The sequence below is a fragment of the Ambystoma mexicanum genome, chromosome 5p, assembly GCF_040938575.1.
Source record: "Ambystoma mexicanum isolate Mex_15411 chromosome 5p, UKY_AmexF1_1, whole genome shotgun sequence".
Classification (NCBI taxonomy): Eukaryota; Metazoa; Chordata; class Amphibia; order Caudata; family Ambystomatidae; genus Ambystoma; species Ambystoma mexicanum.
Window position 1 is genome coordinate 339,017,524 of NC_090930.1, and position 21,890 is coordinate 339,039,413.

The window sequence follows — 21,890 nt, forward strand, 5'->3', positions numbered from 1 at the left end:
AACATGCCACAGAGATTTTTGACCTCCTGTCCGACAGGGGTATTGACATCTTATTCATAACCGAAACATGGCTAGATGAAAACTACAAACGCACACTGCATGACTGCATCACTGACAACTTCAAGTGGTCACAAGGAAACTGGAAAAAAAAAGAGGAGGAGGACTGGTGGTAGCATACAAGGAACATCTGAAAACCAAAATGGATGAGCCACTAAACATGCAAATCCCTAATCCTTCACATAAAAGGCAAACCCCAAAACAGACCTCAAATTTGTTTTGGTATACAGACCACCAACATATGATGCACCCTTCGTCAATGCTTTCACTGAAGCTATGACCAACCTAGTCATTAAGCAGGAAAACCTGATAATCCTGAGGGACTTTAATATCTGGTTTTATGAAGAAACAGCTAACTCACAGAAATCACTAGCCAAACAACTGAAGAAAATAAAATGACATCAGCTAGTCAAAGGAGCAACCCACATGGCGGGACTTATGTTAGACGCAATCTTCGCCAACTAAAACTCCAACACCACAGCACCACCACCACAGATCCTCTGGAGCGACCACCTCATTTATCCCCTTCATAATCACGCTGCCCACAACGACAGACAAAGAACCCGACAAACTGATGACTACCATGAAAAGAAACTGGAGAGCCATCAAAGCCAACAACTTAACAGAACAGCTATAAATCAACAAACCACCAACAATGACCATGGACGAAGCTAACCTTGACAGAAAAACAAAACTACTTCATAAATGGATCACTGGAACAATCAACAAGATCTCTAAGGAAAAACCTTTCACCCCATTGTGAAAAACAGAGACAGCAAAATGGTTTACCCCTTTACTTATCGCCATGAAAAGCTATATCAGGAAACCTGAACTAGAATGGAGGAATAAATCAGATGAAGAAATTACAACTCCAACAACATTTCCACTCATACAAAAAGAAAATTCAAAAGGAATACTACGATAACAGAATCACCAAAGCTGCCAAAACCCAAAAAGAACTGTTTGAAATCATAAATGAAAGCAGAAAACCCCCTGGATGCAGAAACATGCCAATACTTTCACTGAAACTATGCAATGACTTTGCAGACCACTTCAAAAATAAAATCAGCCCCATCCAACAGATCATACAAAGGACACCAAACAACCACAACATGCAACCCACCAGCCATCCAAGGATCGCCAGAACAAACTCTGAAGCTTCCCCCAAATATCAGTGGAGACATTCATCAAGCTGGTGAGCAATTGCAACAAAGCAGGCTCCCCATGGATTCATGCCCCCCAGACATACACAAGTCAATCCTCACATAAGGAACGCCCATGGAATACTACAAAATCCTTTTCAACAAATCACTTTCAATAGGTAAAGTTCCACGATAATTCAAATCAGCATGCATCAAACCGCTCCTCAAGGACAGAGCAGGAAATGTGGAGGATCTCTCCAACTACAGACCCATCTCCAGCATCCCCTACCCAGTGAACATTCTCAAAACACATACGTCTATAGAATGACACAAGAATTCATAGAAGAACCCCAACTGCTGGATGAAGCACAAGTAGGCACGTGGACAACACACTAGGTACACCCTGATTTGGACGATCTTATTACATATAAGTTGTATATTTTTATATATATCAAGAGATATTAAGCAAAGTAAAGGTGCGGGGGAGAGGTGCTCAGCCTTGGTACCTAGGCTGGAGATAGAGGACAAAATTTAATTATTTGGTGAAATTTTGAATATGTATCTAAAATGCCTTTAAAAGACTTTTCATCTTTAACGATTCTCTAATCACCATTAGGCTTTGCCCTTTTAGATAGTGTGCAGGGGACGAAGCTTTCCTAATAGGAAAACACTCTTTTGTGAAGCACAGGTAGGCTTCAGGCTGATGAGAGGAATGGAAATGGCACTGCTTTCAATCTGGGACGATCTAAATACAAATGCAGACAAAAGCACAGCTCCAATACTTCTGGATCTCTCTACAGCATTTGACACAGTCAAAGAAACAGGAATCTCCAACCTAGTCCTACTATGGATTAAAGTTTTCCTAACAAACAGAAGAGAACCCATATGGATCAAACCTTTCAAATCCACTACAAGGGAATCCATCTGTGGAGTATCACAAGGATCCTCCTTCTCCCCACTGCTCTTCAACATATACCTGATGCCACTAATTAAGCTCATTAAAAAAACATGACCTCACTTGCAACAACTACGCTGATGGCACACAGATTGTCTATAAAATACAAGATACACAGGAAGGAAACACTACATTGGAAGACTGCCTAAAAGGACTCTACAGCTGGATAAACACTAACAGCCTCAAACACAATCCGGCCAAAACAGAAATAATGATCATATCCAAAAGCAGGTAAAACATTCAATACATCTGAACCCAGAGGTCCATTAAGACGAGGTAACCGTATCTGAAATGGATGGGAATGTGATAGGCTTAAAGGACCTCCAAGTATACCTTCTATAAGGGCACGATTTGTATTTGCATGAGGTGGACAACTAAGCCCACCCTAAGTGCAAGTCATCTTCTGTGTCATGAAAATACACAAAGTTCTAGTATCTTCTCAAACTATAGGGCTTTTTGCTAGGTGGCCCTCTACAATTGGTTGCACCCTTGTACTGTTCTGGAATATTCCACTTGCTAGCAGCACACAAGCTGGTAGCCCAGGTGCAGGGGGTCTGACCTGGTCATGCCTCCCCACCCAATTAGCCCAACATCCATCATCACTCCTGCTGTCTGCCAGGCACTTAGTCTTTGAACTTGGCCTTGCAATGGCTCACTGTGCCTGAGACTAAATGGAGTGAAGGCATGGTCTTATCTTCTGGTCTTGGTGTAGCTCACCCCAAAGTCTGTTTTCATCTGACAACGTGACTGGAGACCACATTTTGAGCTCCTTCATTGCATTTAATACTATTAAATGAAGAAAACCCGGCACTTCTAGTGTTTTTCCATTACACCTCAAACAGGAGCTCGGCTCGCTTCTCAAGTTCATTGTATCTTCTCGAGTAGATAACCAGGCTCTTGGCGGCCCCCAACTCTTGACACTGGTCCAGGCAAGGCTTCTTGAATCTTCCTTCGCCGCCAGCTGTTCTATTCTGCTGCACCACACTTTCAGCTCTTTATTCATGGGGTCCAAGTTTGCTAAAATGCGTTGTGGAACAACCAGATTCTATACACACTTATATACATATTGGCAGCACTGCCTGCAGTCTATTCACTACGTATAGCCAGCCTTATGGTTACTTTGTCTACTTGCGTCACTGTATCTGTACATTTATGAAATGGCTTTGCATTTTCTTCAGTGCTTCTTCGCAAGTGAAATCTTCATTCCGCACATAAAACGTTGCTCAATTCTTACTTTGCCATCAGATTCTATAAGTCCTATATACTTTCTTCATTGGCATCTTTTCTGTGTGCGTCATTTCTACTTCATGTGACATCAGCATTCTTCTCTTTCATTCATCCTCACATTTCTTCTAGAACTTCCTTCAGAAGACTGTCATTTCTTCATGGATACATATAGGATTTTCTCAATGGATACCTTGTTTCAAGGACTCTTTGCGGTATGGGTACCATTATTAGCTTTGCACATGTCGCAATTTCCGGCTGTCAACATGAAGGCAGAATGCGGTCAGGACTTCCAATAGAGGTACTTGGCTCCTCCTCTACACATCCCATGGCCGACGGAACTAGGAACAGCACCGACTCCATGAACCTGGGAGTCCTGATGGAGAACAAACTAACACTTGAGCCACAAGTAAACACAATAATCAAGAAATGTTCCTTCCTCCAACACGCAGCAAAAAGGATCCTACCATTCCTCGATTTCACCCACAAAACACTCACCATCATCATACTCATCATGTCCAGAGTAGACTATGCCAAAAGCCTATACCCAGTCCAAGACAAATCCCTTTTCCATCCGCCAAGAGAGAAGCTGAGGTCAGAGGAACCTGGGGTGCACAGATACAAGCTAATTGTATCCAGCTGCAGTAACAAAAGACAAGCAAAAGACACTTGCACACCAAGATCAAAAGAGTTAAATGAAAAATAAGATGTAACTTGATTGAAATATTCTCTAAGTTCTAGGTGCAGGGGAGAAAAACACAGCCTTGGTACCTAGGCTGGATATATATGAAAAACAGGGAAATCCGCATTATGGAAAACTATGTCCCCTGCACACTTTCTAAAAGGCAAAATCCTAAAAGATATTCTGTAGAGTTTCAAAAGTAGCTCAATTCAAGAATCTAATTGTTGCAATGAATGATTCATAGTAACCAAAAATGGCAATTTCAATAATAAACAAATTTAATGACTCCTTTTTGATAAAAGAAGCCATTTTTTTCTTTTTATGTTTTGTTTGTCATTGGGCCAACGCATTTTGAGTTTGATGCACTCTTCATCAGGAGCAGCAGATTCAATACATTTCACATTTATCTAAAAAAAGGAAATTATGCAACATATATATTAGATTTCATTGTGAAAAAGAATATTTCTATATTGTCTGTAAAATACAAACTTGATCTTTACATAGGAAATTAGTAAAGTTCAAAGACATCATCAGGGTAATTCATAGAATTTCGCAGAAAAGTGTCGCAAGCGGCTGGCGCAGAGTGTCCGCGTGCGATTGTCTGCGCCAGGCACGTGCGCTAAAACCGATTTCCGCGCACAGCGTATTCATGGATTTTAGGCTCCCAAACCAGCCGTGGCGCAGAGTATCGCAGCGACCCTGCAGCAGCGCCAGTAACGCCCCCAAGAACGCCCTCGCGCAAGGAAAAGCCATCAAAATCGCTAAATCATCGCAAAGGGCTGCGCTAACCCTGGACCAGTTTACAGGGCTGCCAAACAAGGAACGCAAAGCGGGTAACGTGCATATCAGGGGTACGCGTGAAGTTCCACACGCGAATAGCCTGGGCGCGTGTATTACAGGGGGGCGCGGGAAGTTCCACACGCGAATAGCCTGGGCGCGTGTATTTCAGGGGTGCGCGGGAAGTTCCACACGCGAATAGCCTGGGCGCGTGTATTTCAGGGGTGCGCGGGAAGTTCCACACGCGAATAGCCTGGGCGCGTGTATTTCAGGGGTGCGCGGGAAGTTCCACACGCGAATAGCCTGGGCGCGTGTATTTCAGGGGTGCGCGGGAAGTTCCACACGCGAATAGCCTGGGCGCGTGTATTTCAGGGGTGCGCGGGAATTATCACACGCGATTTTGCTTGGTACGTGTATTACAGGGGTGCGTGGGAAGTTACACACGCGATTAGGCTGGGTGGGTACTCACAGGTATTCCCTGTACACCCTCGACGGCCCCTGCAGGCAGCCCACAAAACAGGGGACTACCCTGCACACCTGCTCATGTCGCCCTGCACCCCCACCCCCCAGCAGTGCAGGGGCAGCCTCCACCAGGCCCCCACCCATGTCTCCCACCACCCCCACCCCCCAGCAGTGCAGGGGCACCCTCCACCAGGGCCCCACTCATGTCTCCCACCACCCCTACCCCCCAGCCACCAGGGGCACCCTCCACCAGGCCCCCACCCATGTCTCCCACCACCCCCACCCCCCAGCAGTGCAGGGGCAGCCTCCACCAGGCCCCCACCCATGTCTCCCACCACCCCCACCCCCCAGCCACCAGGGGCACCCTCCACCAGGCCCCCACTCATGTCTCCCACCACCCCCACCCCCCAGCAGTGCAGGGGCAGCCTCCACCAGGCCCCCACTCATGTCCCCTATCACCCCCACCCCCCCGCCACCAGGGGCAGCCTCCACCAGGCCCCCACCCATGTCTCCCACCACCCCCACCCCCCAGCCACCAGGGGCACCCTCCACCAGGCCCCCACCCATGTCTCCCACCACCCCCACCCCCCAGCCACCAGGGGCACCCTCCACCAGGCCCCCACTCATGTCTCCCACCACCCCCACCCCCCAGCAGTGCAGGGGCAGCCTCCACCAGGCCCCCACTCATGTCTACAACCACCCCCACCCCCCAGCAGTGCAGGGGCACCCTCCACCAGGCCCCCACTCATGTCTCCCACCACCCCCACCGCCCAGCAGTGCAGGGGCACCCTCCACCAGGCCCCCACCCATGTCTCCCACCACCCCCACCCCCCAGCCACCAGGGGCACCCTCCACCAGGCCCCCACTCATGTCTCCCACCACCCCCACCCCCCAGCCACCATGGGCACCCTCCACCAGGCCCCCACCCATGTCTCCCACCACCCCCACCCCCCAGCAGTGCAGGGGCAGCCTCCACCAGGCCCCCACTCATGTCCCCTATCACCCCCACCCCCCCGCCACCAGGGGCAGCCTCCACCAGGCCCCCACTCATGTCTACCACCACCCCCACCCCCCAGCAGTGCAGGGGCAGCCTCCACCAGGCCCCCACCCATGTCTCCCACCACCCCACCCCCCAGCCACCAGGGGCATCTTCCACCAAGCCCCCACTCATGTCGCCCACCACCCCCCCCGCCAGCCACCATGGGCACCCTCCACCAGGCCCCCACCCATGTCTCCCACCACCCCCACCCCCCAGCAGTGCAGGGGCAGCCTCCACCAGGCCCCCACTCATGTCCCCTATCACCCCCACCCCCCCGCCACCAAGGGCAGCCTCCACCAGGCCCCCACCCATGTCTCCCACCACCCCCACCCCCCAGCCACCAGGGGCACCCTCCACCAGGCCCCCACACATGTCTCCCACCACCCCCACCCCCCAGCCACCAGGGGCACCCTCCACCAGGCCCCCACTCATGTCTCCCACCACCCCCACCCCCCAGCAGTGCAGGGGCAGCCTCCACCAGGCCCCCACTCATGTCTCCCACCACCCCCACCCCCCAGCAGTGCAGGGGCACCCTCCACCAGGCCCCCACTCATGTCTCCCACCACCCCCACCCCCCAGCAGTGCAGGGGCACCCTCCACCAGGCCCCCACCCATGTCGCCCACCACCCCCACCCCCCAGCCACCAGGGGCACCCTCCACCAGGCCCCCACTCATGTATCCCACCACCCCCACCCCCCAGCCACCATGGGCACCCTCCACCAGGCCCCCACCCATGTCTCCCACCACCCCCACTCCCCAGCAGTGCAGGGGCAGCCTCCACCAGGCCCCCACTCATGTCCCCTATCACCCCCACCCCCCCGCCACCAGGGGCAGCCTCCACCAGGCCCCCACCCATGTCTCCCACCACCCCCACCCCCCAGCCACCAGGGGCACCCTCCACCAGGCCCCCACCCACGTCTCCCACCACCTCCACCCCCCAGCCACCAGGGGCACCCTCCACCAGGCCCCCACCCATGTCTCCCACCACCCCCACCCCCCAGCCACCAGGGGCACCCTCCACCAGGCCCCCACTCATGTCTCCCACCACCCCCACCCCCCAGCAGTGCAGGGGCAGCCTCCACCAGGCCCCCACTCATGTCTACCAACACCCACACCCCCCAGCAGTGCAAGGGCAGCCTCCACCAGGCCCCCACTCATGTCTCCCACCACCCCCACCCCCCAGCAGTGCAGGGGCACCCTCCACCAGGCCCCCACCCATGTCTCCCACCACCCCCACCCCCCAACAACCAGGGGCACCCTCCACCAGGCCCCCACTCATGTCTCCCACCACCCCCACCCCACAGCCACCATGGGCACCCTCCACCAGGCCCCAACCCATATCTCCCACCACCCCCACCCCCCAGCCACCAGGGGCACCCTCGGGAAACACCCGTGCGGGTCACGTCACAGACGCGCTTACGCGCTGAGGGCCTTTGGTCCAATAGATTCGCATATGCGTGCTGACACGCTTACGCGCTAGGGCCTTTCTTCGGTTTTCACGCTGATGTGCAGGATTTTCACGTGCCAAATCACTCCGTACCAAGCTGGCCACGCGTAAGCACACAGAAGACCACGCTCCTGCCCAGAAGGCCAAACTACTGCCCCCCAGAGCCCCGAGCACGCTCCCACCTGCCATCTGCTGCTGCCTGACTGCCTGCTGCCCCTGCACTGCTGGGGGGTGGGGGTGGTGGGAGACATGAGTGGGGGCATGGTGGAGGCTGCCCCTGCACTGCTGGGGGGTAGGGGTGGTGGGAGACATGAGTGGGGGCCTGGTGGAGGATGCCCATGGTGGCAGGGGGGTGGGGGTGGTGGTAGACATGCATTGTTGATCAGTAGTGCAAGGTGACATGTGGGTGGCTGGGGGGCATGCCCATGGTGGATGGGCTGCCTGCGGGACATGAGCATGGGTGCAGGGTAGTCCCCCGTGGTGTGGGCTGCCTGCAGGGTCCGTGGAGGTTGTGGAGCGTACACCTTGGAGGGCCCACACGGCCAATTCACGTATGGTACTCCCCAGAACCCCTGAAATACACGTACCCTGCTGAAATCGCGTGTGGAACTTCCCGCGCACCCCTGAAATACACGTACCCTGCTGAAATCGCGTGTGGAACTTCCCGCGCACCCCTGAAATACACGTACCCTGCTCGCACTGGGCCAATCGCGTGCACAACTTCCCGCGCACCCCTGAAATACACGTACCCTGCTCGCACTGGGCCAATCGCGTGTGGAACTTCCCGCGCACCCCTGAAATACACGTACCCTGCTCGCACTGGGCCAATCGCGTGTGGAACTTCCCGCACACCCCTGAAATACACGTACCCTGCTGAAATCGCGTGTGGAACTTCCCGCGCACCCCTGAAATACACGTACCCTGCTAAAATCGCGTGTGGAACTTCCCGCGCACCCCTGAAATACACGTACCCTGCTGAAATTGCGTGTGGAACTTCCCGCGCACCCCTGAAATACACGTACCCTGCTGAAATCGCATGTGGAACTTCCCGCGCACCCCTGAAATACACGTACCCTGCTGAAATTGCGCGTGGAACTTCCCGCGCACCCCTGAAATACACGTACCCTGCTCGCACTGGGCCAATCGCGTGTGGAACTTCCCGCGCACCCCTGAAATACACGTACCCTGCTGAAATCGCGTGTGGAACTTCCCGCGCACCCCTGAAATACACGTACCCTTCTGAAATCGCGTGTGGAACTTCCCGCGCACCCCTGAAATACACGTACCCTGCTGAAATTGCGTGTGGAACTTCCCGCGCACCCCTGAAATACACGTACCCTGCTGAAATCGCGTGTGGAACTTCCCGCGCACCCCTGAAATACATGTACCCTGCCGAAATCGCGTGTGGAACTTCCCGTGCACCCCTGAAATACACATACCCTGCTGAAATCGCGTGTGGAACTTCCCGCACACCCCTGAAATACACGTACCCTGCTGAAATCGCGTGTTGAACTTCCCGCGCACCCCTGAAATACACGTACTCTGCTCGCACTGGGCCAATCGCGTGTGCAACTTCCCGCGCACCCCTGAAATACACGTACCCTGATGAAATTGCGTGTTCAACTTCCCGCGCACCCCTGAAATACACGTACCCTGCTGAAATCACGTGTGGAACTTCCCGCGCACCCCTGAAATACACGTACCCTGCTCGCACTGGGCCAATCGCGTGTGGAACTTCCCGCGCACCCCTGAAATACACGTACCCGCCCAAATCGCGTGTGAGACTTCCCGCGCACCCCGGTATACACGCACACGTATTTTTTGTCAGCGGGTGTCCGTGTTTGTGGGTACCCCTTTGCACGTCATTTGTCCTGGAGGGCCACATTATAGGACATTCACCAGTATATAGGTGCTATTTGTTGGCGCACCTTTGGCGCACATTTCTTACAGCCGCAGAGACGCTACCGCCTGCTTTCTTGTGGCGGTCGTGTTTGTGCCTGTGCGCTGGTTTGAGCGTGCGCTTTTTTGCCCTATTCTATTCCATGAATACGTGTTGTAGGCGAGCGTGTGGGCGTTCCGCGCACTTGTGCCCTGAACTTCCCCCGTGACGCCCACGTTTTGGCAAGTTGTTCCCCATTCCGAGTGTTACGCCCGTGTTCCGCCTACTTTTGTTGCGTGCGCCGCGCTATGTGCGAATTTCGCTGTGGCCTGTGCGATTTTCGCTGTGACCTGGCGCATGCTGTTAGATGACCTGTGCGCCAATGGGCGCCGCGCACTTTTTTATCGCACATCCGCTGGTTTTCTCGCGCACGGACTTCCATGAATCGATGTGCGCTGCTTTTCGTGCGATTTTCGCACTTGCACTGCGATTTTCGCTATTCCAATGCGATTCGCACGTTTTTGCCCACTTGCGCCGCGCTAATTATTCCATTAGATCCTAATTATGCATAACCATAAATTCTGAATTTGTATATAAACTGTTAGGACCACCTGCTATGGTTTTACCAGAAAGTATGGACCAACATTATTCTTTTTTGACAAAGACATGTTTCCTAAACATTTTTACCCATTTGTATGCATCAAAAACCATACCTAAAAAAAGGTTGAGAGGAATGGGGTCGGTTGAGGCATTCCTTAAATGGAAAGATGAAAAGCGTCAATAAATGGGGTGATTTCCTGTAGCCAGGCTAACCTATAGATGAAAAAATTACTTATTGGAGGGGTGTGCTAGCTAAGATTAACAGATTGTTAGAAGAAAAGTACAATCCTTGTGCCCATACAGCGAACTAAATAGACTAACAAAGTTCCTTTGTTAAAAGAAATAGCAGTATATGTTTCTAGGAAATGCATAGTTCTAAATGGGCAACACTAGTAGAGAGTGTGTGCCTCTATTCAAAAATTGTAAGACATAAGAAGTGACTGCAAAGGGGGCTCATCCATGGCTCGTGGTGAAATAATTTCAGATGAAGTAGAAAAGAGGATTAGCTTGCATACAGGATTAAATGGCGTCTATGTACAACAATGAGAAACAGAGTTTCCTCATGCTGCCTATGTAGCTGCCCTTGTGATCCCAATCTGAAAGAAGCAAACAGGCTGGATTTCAGAATTATATTTCTATAAAAGTCACGGCTAAAATGAAACTCTCCTAGCATGATGCATATCCCATTCTAAACGTATTTGTATTCCCAATGATCTTTAGACTGGAACTTCCAAACAGTTTCCTGTGTGAATACAGTCAGGAGCCGCTGATGATGATCCTTACTGCTATCTTAGTGTTTTTATATGTTTTTTCGGAGCCATGATGTCACTCGTGCATGCGCGAGTGACCTAGAATGGAATTGTGAGCAGGTAGGTGAAACATGATGTCATGACATCACATGCGCATGCGCGGTAGACGTCATATCTATTTCTAAAAAAAACAATTGTAAGTAAATTATGCGCAAGAGCGTGCTTTACATCCAAAGCACTGGATAGAGGTTATTCGTTTAAATCAAGGCAGGATTTGACCTCAAGGGGATAATAATAGTCAGTCTGTCGATTATAAGAGAATGTGAATGATCCACATATATAAAGAATGTACATTTGAAACAAGTAATCGATATTATCAAATGAGGACACCTTAACAAACAATAAATATTATGAAAGAAAATGGCCTGCGTGATTTTTCTAGGCTTAAATGGAATCATAGTGATTTACAAACAGAGTCTTTATCCTAAAAGATAAGGAGTGGCTCAAGTTTGATATATACACCAAGGGAAAAGAAACAATCTTGATCTTGATTTAGTAGAATGTCCAGGTTGCTAACCCACAGTTATAAACATTCACATTAAGAACATTGTTAATATACAATGTGTACCGATATTCAATTGTCTGCCCCATTTTAGTTGGGTGTACAATCCTATGCAAAAACCAAGTTCTCATTTATTGTGTTAGTTATATAATTGTATTGCACCATGAGGATGGGGCAAGGTCAGCCAAAATAGGACACTTTAAGGACCTGCAGAAGTGGTTGTAATGCTAACAATAAGTCAAGTAATTTTTGTAGGAATGGACCCAGATTGTGAAGATAGTTTGAACAAACAGTTACCAATCTAAGAGTGTGTGTCAAGCTATTTTTATAGGAATGGGCCCAGATAGTAATCTTCATTTATTCCTAATGGGCTCATAGCATCCAATTTATTAATCCAAAACAGTTCCCTTTGGGCTAGCAGTTTAGGTAAATTGCCTCCACTGTTTAGGGACATAAAACCTCCAACACTACTAGTTAAATTTGTGATACGTTTTTGTGTTTCATATATTGAAAGTGTCTAAACAATGGGGATTTACAATTTTGTGTCCTGATACATGATTTGTGCTTTGTCCACCTGTCTTTCGCCTTTCTGTTGGTTTTGCCAACAAAGTATTTGCCAAAAGGGCAACGAATCGCATAAATGACATTTTTAGAATCGCATGTGGAAACATTTCTTAGCATGATCTTCTTACCGGTGTTGGGATGCCGGATGTGGTCTCCTTTTCTTACATTATTACAATGCTGGCAATCTTGGCAAGCAAAGGTACCTACCTTTGGTTACCATAAAGTCATTTGAGATGTTGGTTTTGGTTTTTCAGCTTTGATCAATAGTTCTCTGAAGTTCCTTCCCCTTTTGTATGCCATCATTGGCGGATCAGGGAACAATTTTGTCAAGGTATTGTCATATTTAAGTCCCAATTCTTGTGTATAATTATTTTTATTTGAAAGCTTTGGCTTGAGTATTTATGGATCAAGCTTTTCTCTTCTTTCCTTGAATTACCTTGAAGTAATATACATTTCTGTCATGTGCTTCTATTCATATAGTGGCTTTGTCAATTGTTTCAGGAGGAAAACCTCTGTCCAAAAACCTTTTTCTCATAGAGTTATATTCATCCTGCAGTGTGTTGGTTTCAGAAGTAATTTCTTAAGCCCTAAAAGCTGACTATATGGCAAATTGTCCTCCAAATGTTTGGGGTGATGGCTTGTATGATGTAGGCAACTGTTCACAAATGTAGGCTTTTTGTCGATTTTAGTTTTAACAGTAACTCCCGTACGTTCCACTGTCATATCCAAGAAATTCACAGATGGTTTTCCGACTTCAATTGTGAAGCTAATTATTTGATTGCAGGTATTCAGGTAGTTCCAGAATTCCAAAAGTTCTGTTTCTGTGCCCATCCATATCCCAAATATATCATCAATATATCTCTGCCAACATTTTATCTTGTTCTTCCATAATGGATTGTCCAGTACATGGGTTCTTTCATAGTGGTACGTAGAAATATTGGCATTAGATGGGGCCACAGAAGACCCCATAGATGTTCCTGAAATCTGAAGATAATATTGGCCATTATGTCTGAAATATTTCTTATACAGTATAATGTTCAGTAATTCCAAGGCAACAATTTTTTGGATATTAACTTGTCTGCGTGTTAGCAAAAACCATTTGAGTACTTCAATTCCTTCTGAATGGGGGATTGAAGTATATAAACTGTTCACATCCATTGTGAAAAGGAACAAGTTATCTTCTGTAAGTTGTAATGATTGCAGTATTCTCAGGAAACGGGTTGTGTCTTTTATGTATGTGGTTGTGGCTTGTACCAACGGTTGAAGTGCTGTATCCAGATAAATGGCAAGTGGTTAAAAAATACTCTCTGTCCCTGCAAATATAGGGCAAAAGGGTGGATCATCCAGATGTTTATGAATTTTTGGGAGCCCATAGAACACTAGGGTTACAGGGTATTTCTTAATCGAATAGTCTGCTGTTTTTTCAGTAATCCAATCCATTACCACAGTTTTGTCAACAGTTATTTTGATGATTTCCATGTTTCTCAAAACTGGTTCACTATCCAATGGAGTATAAGTACAAGTATCCTCCAGGAGATTGGAGCAGCTAATGTCGTAAAGTGAAGTGTCCATCAGGACTAGGGCACCACCCTTTTCTGCCTGTTTTAAAGTTAAACTGTTGTCCTCTGCTAGTGGTTTAATAAGATTTAACTGATGTTTCCGGATGTTACATTTTTTGGGGGGCATGTACTTGAGGCATTTCAAATCTCTGGTAGTTCTTTGTTTGAACACGCTTATGAGTGGGTGGTTGACCCGAGGGTGAAAATTACTTTTATTTTTCATCTCTAGGTATTTAGATCTAGCCTGTTGTTGTGTGTCATCTTCGATGTTGTGGAGGACTACCTTTAGTTCAGTTTTTCTTATCAACTTAAATAAGTTGACCTCTTCCTCAAATAAGGAAGTGGAGTTGGTAGGTATGAACAAGATCCCCAAATTCAGTGTTTCCATTTGAGCAGAAGTAAGAGGTTTAGATGAGATGTTGATGACCAGATGATGTTTTATGTTTGTATTGTATCCAGCTGCAGTGCCTGAAAGCAGTAGGAATGGTATGTTAGCTGTGGGGAGAATAGCTAGGGATGTGCCTCTCTAAGGACACATTCTTGAGAAGAGGGAATGAGGCTTTGTGATGCCAATAGGAGAGTTAGAGCACTATTGCCCACACCCAAGGCACAGTCATCCCATTTGAATTACAAGTAGATGCATAACCAAAAACAAATAAATCCCGGAAATTCAGACTCAAGAGTGGTGTCCTGGTCACATCATTACTGGGCACCAGGGATCTAAGAGAGATAATGGGGTAGCTGTGTCTGGAACCTTTCATGATTTGGGATAGGAGGAGCAGGGGTGATGCCAATAAGTTCAGTAAAAGGTCAGGGGTGCAGCTTGTGTGACCCGTGGCATTTTGTATAATGAGAACGCCCAAGGTCTTATTGAAGCAGAGTTGGCCTCACTAGAATATTGTAACAATGTACTTGTTAGCCAATCCTATACCTGCATTTGCAAGTGATGATATAGTGGTCCATGTGAATAGGGGAATGGATTTATGTCATGATTCATGCCCGTGGTCATCATGGCTAAACCAGCCTTTCGGCTGTGACCAGGTTACTGGTTTCCATTGTGGCCTCAAGGGCCACAAAACACCATCAGGGACTCTTTTTGAGCCAGTCCTGGCAGCATTTGGATTGGGACTTCAGTTAACATGGAGGTACTCACATAGCTCATTTCCAAAGAACTGAGCTATCCGGTCTAGTGTTTGAGGTGTCGCCGGGCCTGGGACTACTTTACCTGGAACTACTTTACCTGGGCTATAGAAGCCACACTCAAACAGAAGCACATGCTTTGCGTTATTGTGCAGTTAGCAGTATAACGCTCACAGTGTCCAGTTCTAATCTCCAGTGTTTCTTGCATCCTGGCACATGCTGAATTCTGTATCTGGAAGAAGAAGAACACCATTATTCAGCGCTTACCTGTAAGTAGCAGCCTGGCTCTGGTCTTCAATCTTACATCTTCAAACAACCACCAGCTGCTCACCTGAATACACTTGATCCGGGGATTCTTCATCACAATGCTGATATCCATCTTCAGAATGCTGCAGCAACCTGAAAAAGACAAAGAGAGACATTATTAGTGAGTGCTCGCTCACGGCCACGCAAGGACACTGAAAACCACACACCAGGTGCAGTCTCTCCTTTATCTCCGAACATCACAGCGGCTCGGAACATCATAACGACCTGCAAAGGAAGTGGCACAGGCACACCTTAGCAAAAGAAAAGGCAAGAAAGTGTTGTGCATCGCACATTCACTTACCTTGCTGGGATTCTCATCCTATACAGCACGGCAATGCCAAAACTCTCCAACTCATCTGAAGGAAAGAAACTAGAGACATTAATAACAACAAAACGGCAAAAGAGGAAAAGGGAAGATAAAAGACTGTAAAATAGTAGTACCTACCTCATCAAGCAAATCGGAGTCACAGCAGGCCTGGACCCGAACACGGGGCAACGCACCAGTGAAGCAACTAGGTCACTGAATGCCCACACGTCCAACACGCCTCTAAACAGAGACGCAGGACGGAGAGCACACCATATCTAATATTAAGGTGAGAAGAGAGACTAGACTTAAGGGAGGAATTCGATACTGAGGGAGGTGGGATTCAATCCAAGAGAGACATTTAAGCCTTATATCCAGTTCTCCTGTATTGCAGGCGCTATCCACGTCCAACACACTATCAAGGGAGAGGGTTCGAGAGTGCTAATCTTCCAGCCAGGGCTGAGTGGCGTCCCCGTGGATATCAGGTGAGCTTAACAGTTTAGATTAGGTGCGGCCAATCAGTCCAGGGAATATAAGGGTTATTAACATGTTCTATATGTGTAGACAATGAGAGTGGTGGTATAACATTGTAATCTATGTATGCTGATTTCTGGATCTTCACTATTTAACTTGTATCTTCATGGGGCGTGACAAGTTCCGTGTCAGTTTTGTTCTACGGGAATGTCTGAGACCTTTTTGCATGTGCTAAACATTGTTTTCCCTTGCAAAATAGTGCAGTGATCATTTGGACCCTTTGGACTCTGATTATTTTTAGTGTACAGGTTTTGGGTTATTAGTCTCTTGACAAGTGTCCTGAAGAAAAAGCACAGGAATGACTTCAGTGCAAAACAAGACTTCATTTCCAGATGGAAGTTGCAGTTTATCACAAGAACGAGTGGGTCAAAGCAGGAGAGATGGGGTGCAAAGCAGGAGAGATGGTTAGACTGTCAACAGGCAGAATGATGAACATGAACAAGACATGCTTTGATTTTTGGGGACAGAATGTGAAGAAGCTGACCTGGATCAACCAAAATGAAATGCCTAATAAAATAAATAGACTGACTCTGTTTCCCTTATGTTTCAGAGGGACCAGAAGAATGAATGTGGGCACTACCATTTTCTGCAATATAATGATCTATCTTGCAGATGTGGTGGGTGAGACAGCAGTGCTCATTGACTTCTAATGGGCCTGTGGTCACCTTGCCTACAGCCAACTGCCACCACTTTGGAAGGGAGTGTGCGCCCTAGAGATTTTACAATCATCAGTAAGTATTGTGCCCCATACCAACTTTACCATGAGAATATTAACGCCCTGGAAAGGAAATACACAACATGCATCAACGAGCTTAATGCTCCTTGGGCTTGTAATGACAATTAAGGAATAATAATTATTACAGGATAGCAGTGATAAATTAGACTCCAGACCTGACCAATTTTGATTATTTAGTGGGACAGCAACGTTCTTTTCCTCAGTTTATGCTCCAGGCATGCAGGCAGTAGCAAACATGAAATGGTTGCAGATTACCTTCTGGGAGCTGATACAGCTTCTAAATGACACTGACAATGGCTTGACTGCAATTTGGAATGAGCTGAAGGCCATAATGTTAACCACAACAAGTACGTCCTTGACCTATTGACTGCCATGGAGGGTGGTGCCTGTGCAGAAATTGGCAGTTCATGCTGTATATTTTATACCATCCAACAATGTCGAGAATGGCTTTCTTGCCCAAAAAATAGACCACCCCCATAAATTGCACATTAAAACAGAGAATGAGGGTGGGGTCATGGGTGCCTCCCTAGATGGGTATGGCTGCAAAGGTGGTGACTCCCATCTTTGTCCTGCTCCTTATCATTATTTGCTCCTGTCAATTGATATTAGGATTTTGCCACAAAACCATGAAAAAAGAAATGCCTACGATGACGATGACACTTAGGGAGGGAGAAGCAACTCTGCTTTCCAAACATGTGCACACACAGACAGACAAATGGAATAGCGAGATTGTGCATCGCATGGTAAGGATGGAACATCCTCTTGGCCCCCCAGGAACACTTTCCTACCCCCCACCTGATCCAGAAAATTATACAGAACATTGTGTACACCCTGCAGGAGATGGGGAGTGCAGCTTTCTGACGTGTCCCCAAAGGAATATGCCATGAGCGACACAGCTTGCAAAATGTGTGTAAAGTATGGGTATCCAAGGTGGATTTTGACAAGCAGAAGGGAGCAAGTAGATTAGCTAATGAATTAACTAAAGGGGGGAATGTTGTCATGCGGGTATAACGTCCTAAATGTGGAAGTAGTTTCAGGCTGCATACTTTATATTATTATGGACAGCTGGACATTTTAGTGTCAGTATTTCTATCATTTGTTTTAGGATTTGTGTCCATGTGTGAATTAGTTTTGACACACTCTGGGAAGCATCACATGGTGAAATGAGGGGCAGCAAAAGATACTGTTCATTAGACCTAGCATTTGGGCCTACGACACTACAAAGGTTTCCTAGCAAGCACCACTGAATTATATCATGTTTTTGTTGCAGTGGAGGGAATTAGATTGTATTAGGACAAGCTTCATGTTAGGGTGGAGTATATGGCTGAAGTGCCAGGTAGGTCAAGCATTAAGTTAATTAATTAGATGTCGCTTGCTTGCCTACCAGTGAATGTTCAGACAGCCAAGTTACCTGGAGGAAGGGGGAAGTGCCATGCACCCATCAATTATTGTTACAATACCTAGCAGTTCACAGGGGCTTTGAGCAGAATGCATTATACCAGTCTTGTTTCTGACATTCGATTAGTACAATAGTTGTGAAGGGCAGATCTTAGTTAGAAAAAGTCCTGAGTTGAGGCATTGCCAAAAGACTGAATCACGCTGTCACAATACTGCACGTTAGGGGGATGCAGGACAACTGGGTGTGCTGCAAGAAAGGTTTGGTAGAACAAATACATATGAAGAATTAATTTTGAAAGAGTGAAGTCTCAGCCACATTTTTATGAAGTCATGTGGTTCTCAGGAGATAGTTTGGAGGATGTGTGCAAGAAAAAGCAACATTATTTAAAATGGTAGTTTCAAAAGGTGTTGCAGAACATCCCACCACAAGGTCTGGGAACTTTCTGATTTTGCCAGGTGTTTGAGCTCATGGGAAAGGATGTAATAGTATCTAATATGTTGGCCACACTGTTCACACCTCCAACATGATTGGGTTGTTTCGAGGGGCATGCACATCATAAAGTTGTATTGGCCAATGAAAAAAAAGCCATTGTATCAACAATGATATCAAGAATGTTGTCCAATCAAAACTGAGTATTATCTATTGACTGCACAATTGGGTAATTTCCTAGGGGCTTGCACTTAGGCGATCATGGCTAACCATGGCTTCACTAACCAATGTGTTTGTGTTCTACAGGGTATATTTAGATTTTTGTACAGGGGTTAGCCAATAGGGATTGTGGAATTCGGATGTACTGAATAGTTGTAACAACTGTTACCTTTTTACTTTTTGTCTTTAAATACTCATCTCAAATGTGGGCAGACCGAAATCGATTTCCATCTTTCAGTTCTACGGAGCTGAATGACCCTCCTGGCCATATTTGCATGTAATAAGTCCGGTTTTATTGCAAATAGTTAACTCCTTATTGATACCTTGGATTATTTTGTATTGATAATTGTTGGGCCTACTTTACAGCCATTGTCTGGAGACAGGATGGCACTCCTCAATTCCCTTCCATGTGAAATTGAGCCACTCTACTGAAGCATGCTCTGTTGTATTGTTCTTTATGGTGGTGTTTGGGATCTCTCGTGCTGTGGTTTCTTCTGTGGTCTGCCATGTCTCTCAGTGTTATTTACGTTCAGCTCTTTGACTGTTGTAGGCGTTTTTTGCAATGTGGTCTGCATTGCTTCCATTTACATTTATCAGTCATGCTATTAAAGAGCTCTTGAAAGTGGTATGTTTCACAGCACAGGCTTTATTTACTATGATCAGTCACTTGGAGACATGTGTGTTAACATTCAGTAACAGCACTTTAGGCAGCCCAGGGGTGTTAATGATGTAATTCTGAAACCACTGTCAGTGGTACGGGCTCCTCACAATGTAAAATAAACTGCTGTGTAAGAGTGATGATGTAAAGTGTATGGCCTCTTTATGTATGCATGTGCATTAGGTGTATGCATGAATGTTGTTCATGTAGTGTTTTCGTTGTGAAACGTGATTTTTTGGCAATGGTTCTAAATTAGCTGTCTATCACTGAAAGACATCATAGGTGGGGGTTAGGAGTGTGTTCACAGCACAAGGTGTGGTTCATGAAGAAATGTATGCAACACATGGTTGGGTGTTCTTTCCCTGTGCCTTCTGCACTGCTAGGCATACCAGGGGAGCATGCTCTCCTGCATCTCCACAGGTAGTCCATGTTGGGTTGTAATGTGATGCAATCCACAACATGCCATCATAATCAAGCATACAACTGTGTAAGGTAGGCAGCGGAACCATGATTTGAGTGCACCAAATGTGCGCTCCATTAAGCCACTTGTAGCAATGTGTGCTGCATTGCACCTGTTCCCTCTTGAGGTAGATTGATTCCTGAAGGGTGTTAGGAGTAATGGTGAGAGCAGGTATGTGGTGTCCCCTGACAATTAGGACATATCGAAAATTGGTTAGCCTTGTTCCTGTGATAAGTGCATGCTTTGCATGTGGTTGTTTGTGTTTGGTAAGGTGTATGCGATCTACTCACCCAGCACCCACATATTGCCAAAGGTTCCAGATGACAGTGCCTGATGGGGAAGCGAATGGTGGAAGATGTACTGTCATGGGTGCATCTCAGGTAATTGTCATTCACATGCTTGATGTGGTCCAGTGTTCCCCATGTGGCCTGCCCATTGATGGACATTAATGGAATGCCAATGTGTGCAGTTCCTGTAAATGTTCTCTGCATGGGTGAGGGCCGGGGGGAGGTTTCAGTGCCATATGCATGCAGCTGATAAAGTATATCCTTCCTTACAGGAACCTGAATACTAACAACATATTTTACCACGTTTTTAAATGGCTTGCTATCACCAGTCTTAAACAACAGTCACAAGAATCATGCATAGGTGTGAGGTTGAACCTGATGAAATGCCTTTTGCTCTAAGGTCAAACGAAGCACCAAAGATCCGACATGTGGAACTTGGTGACTGATCTCTAATTTGTGCTTGCATAGGATTAATAGTTTTGCTTGCTCATTAAGAACGGAAATCACTTGCCTGCATTGTGCGGATAAACTCATCAGTATCTTGAATCTTGGTTAAACGAGTGTCGTTTTCTAAAGACATACATGTAAGGCAGTACGGGTTTTTATGGTTTGTAATTTTTCTAAAGCATATTGTGCAGCTTGTGGTTGATTAATAACTGCAAAAGATGTTTAAATACAATGAACACACACAAATACACGTTGATCCCTTTTGTTGGACTAACAACAACACATAGTTTTAGTGGAGAAATCAGAATGATGTATTTAAGAAAGTAAATGCTTATCCTGGATTGCATCATGTTTCAGGGGAAGCATCCTCGTTACTGTCAAGGTTCATGGAGTACGCACAAGTTCACAGAATTATAAATACACAAGGAGTCATTCTATTTCTTAATCCTTATGAGAACAACGAGTTTAACAAAGACAATTTACTTTTTTGCAACAATTAAAATACAAAAGCATTATACCAGCATAACAAGTAATTTGCAAGGACATTTATAACATATTTTTTGTCCATCGCCTTTCACTTTAAATTTTATTTCAGCTTAATTTATACATGCAAATTATAACATCCCTTTGAGATATGCTTAAATTACTGTGCAGCTAAGCAAGATTAAAGTTAATCAAGCAAAGAAAATTATTTTATTATGGTAATTTTGTCATGATAAGAATTTTAAAAAACATCACTTGAAGAAACGGGCATGCTACACTTTGACAAGGGAGTCATGTTCTAAGAACAAAACACGTAATTCTGCCACATAGAAAATACGTGTATATTCCAAATGATACATTATTTATTGTATATTGTATTTGTCAAGCATGTTTAAGAAGTAGACATGACGTGATTTCAATCTAGTCCCTTGGGTTTAGTAAGTAACTGTGTTAATGGCATAGTAATGGCATGTGGGCTGCACACATATTATAGATGTAACAATGAATAGGTACCGATTCTCATAACAATGTACAGATTCCAGGAAATCATCAAGGGATGTGCTGCTTCTGAAAATTCATAATTTGCCAGAGATTGGTCCAGTGCATCTGACATTAACCACAGGGAATATTTTTTTCCTGGAAACATGGAAAGAGGTCATAGCAATGCCACTGGCAACTTTAGTTACATGCAGCTATGGGCTTAAGGAAAAAGCACCTGAAATTGCGATTCCGTTTATTCGCTTTTTTAAATGAAATATATCAGTAATGTAGTCTTATCCCTAATGAAGTC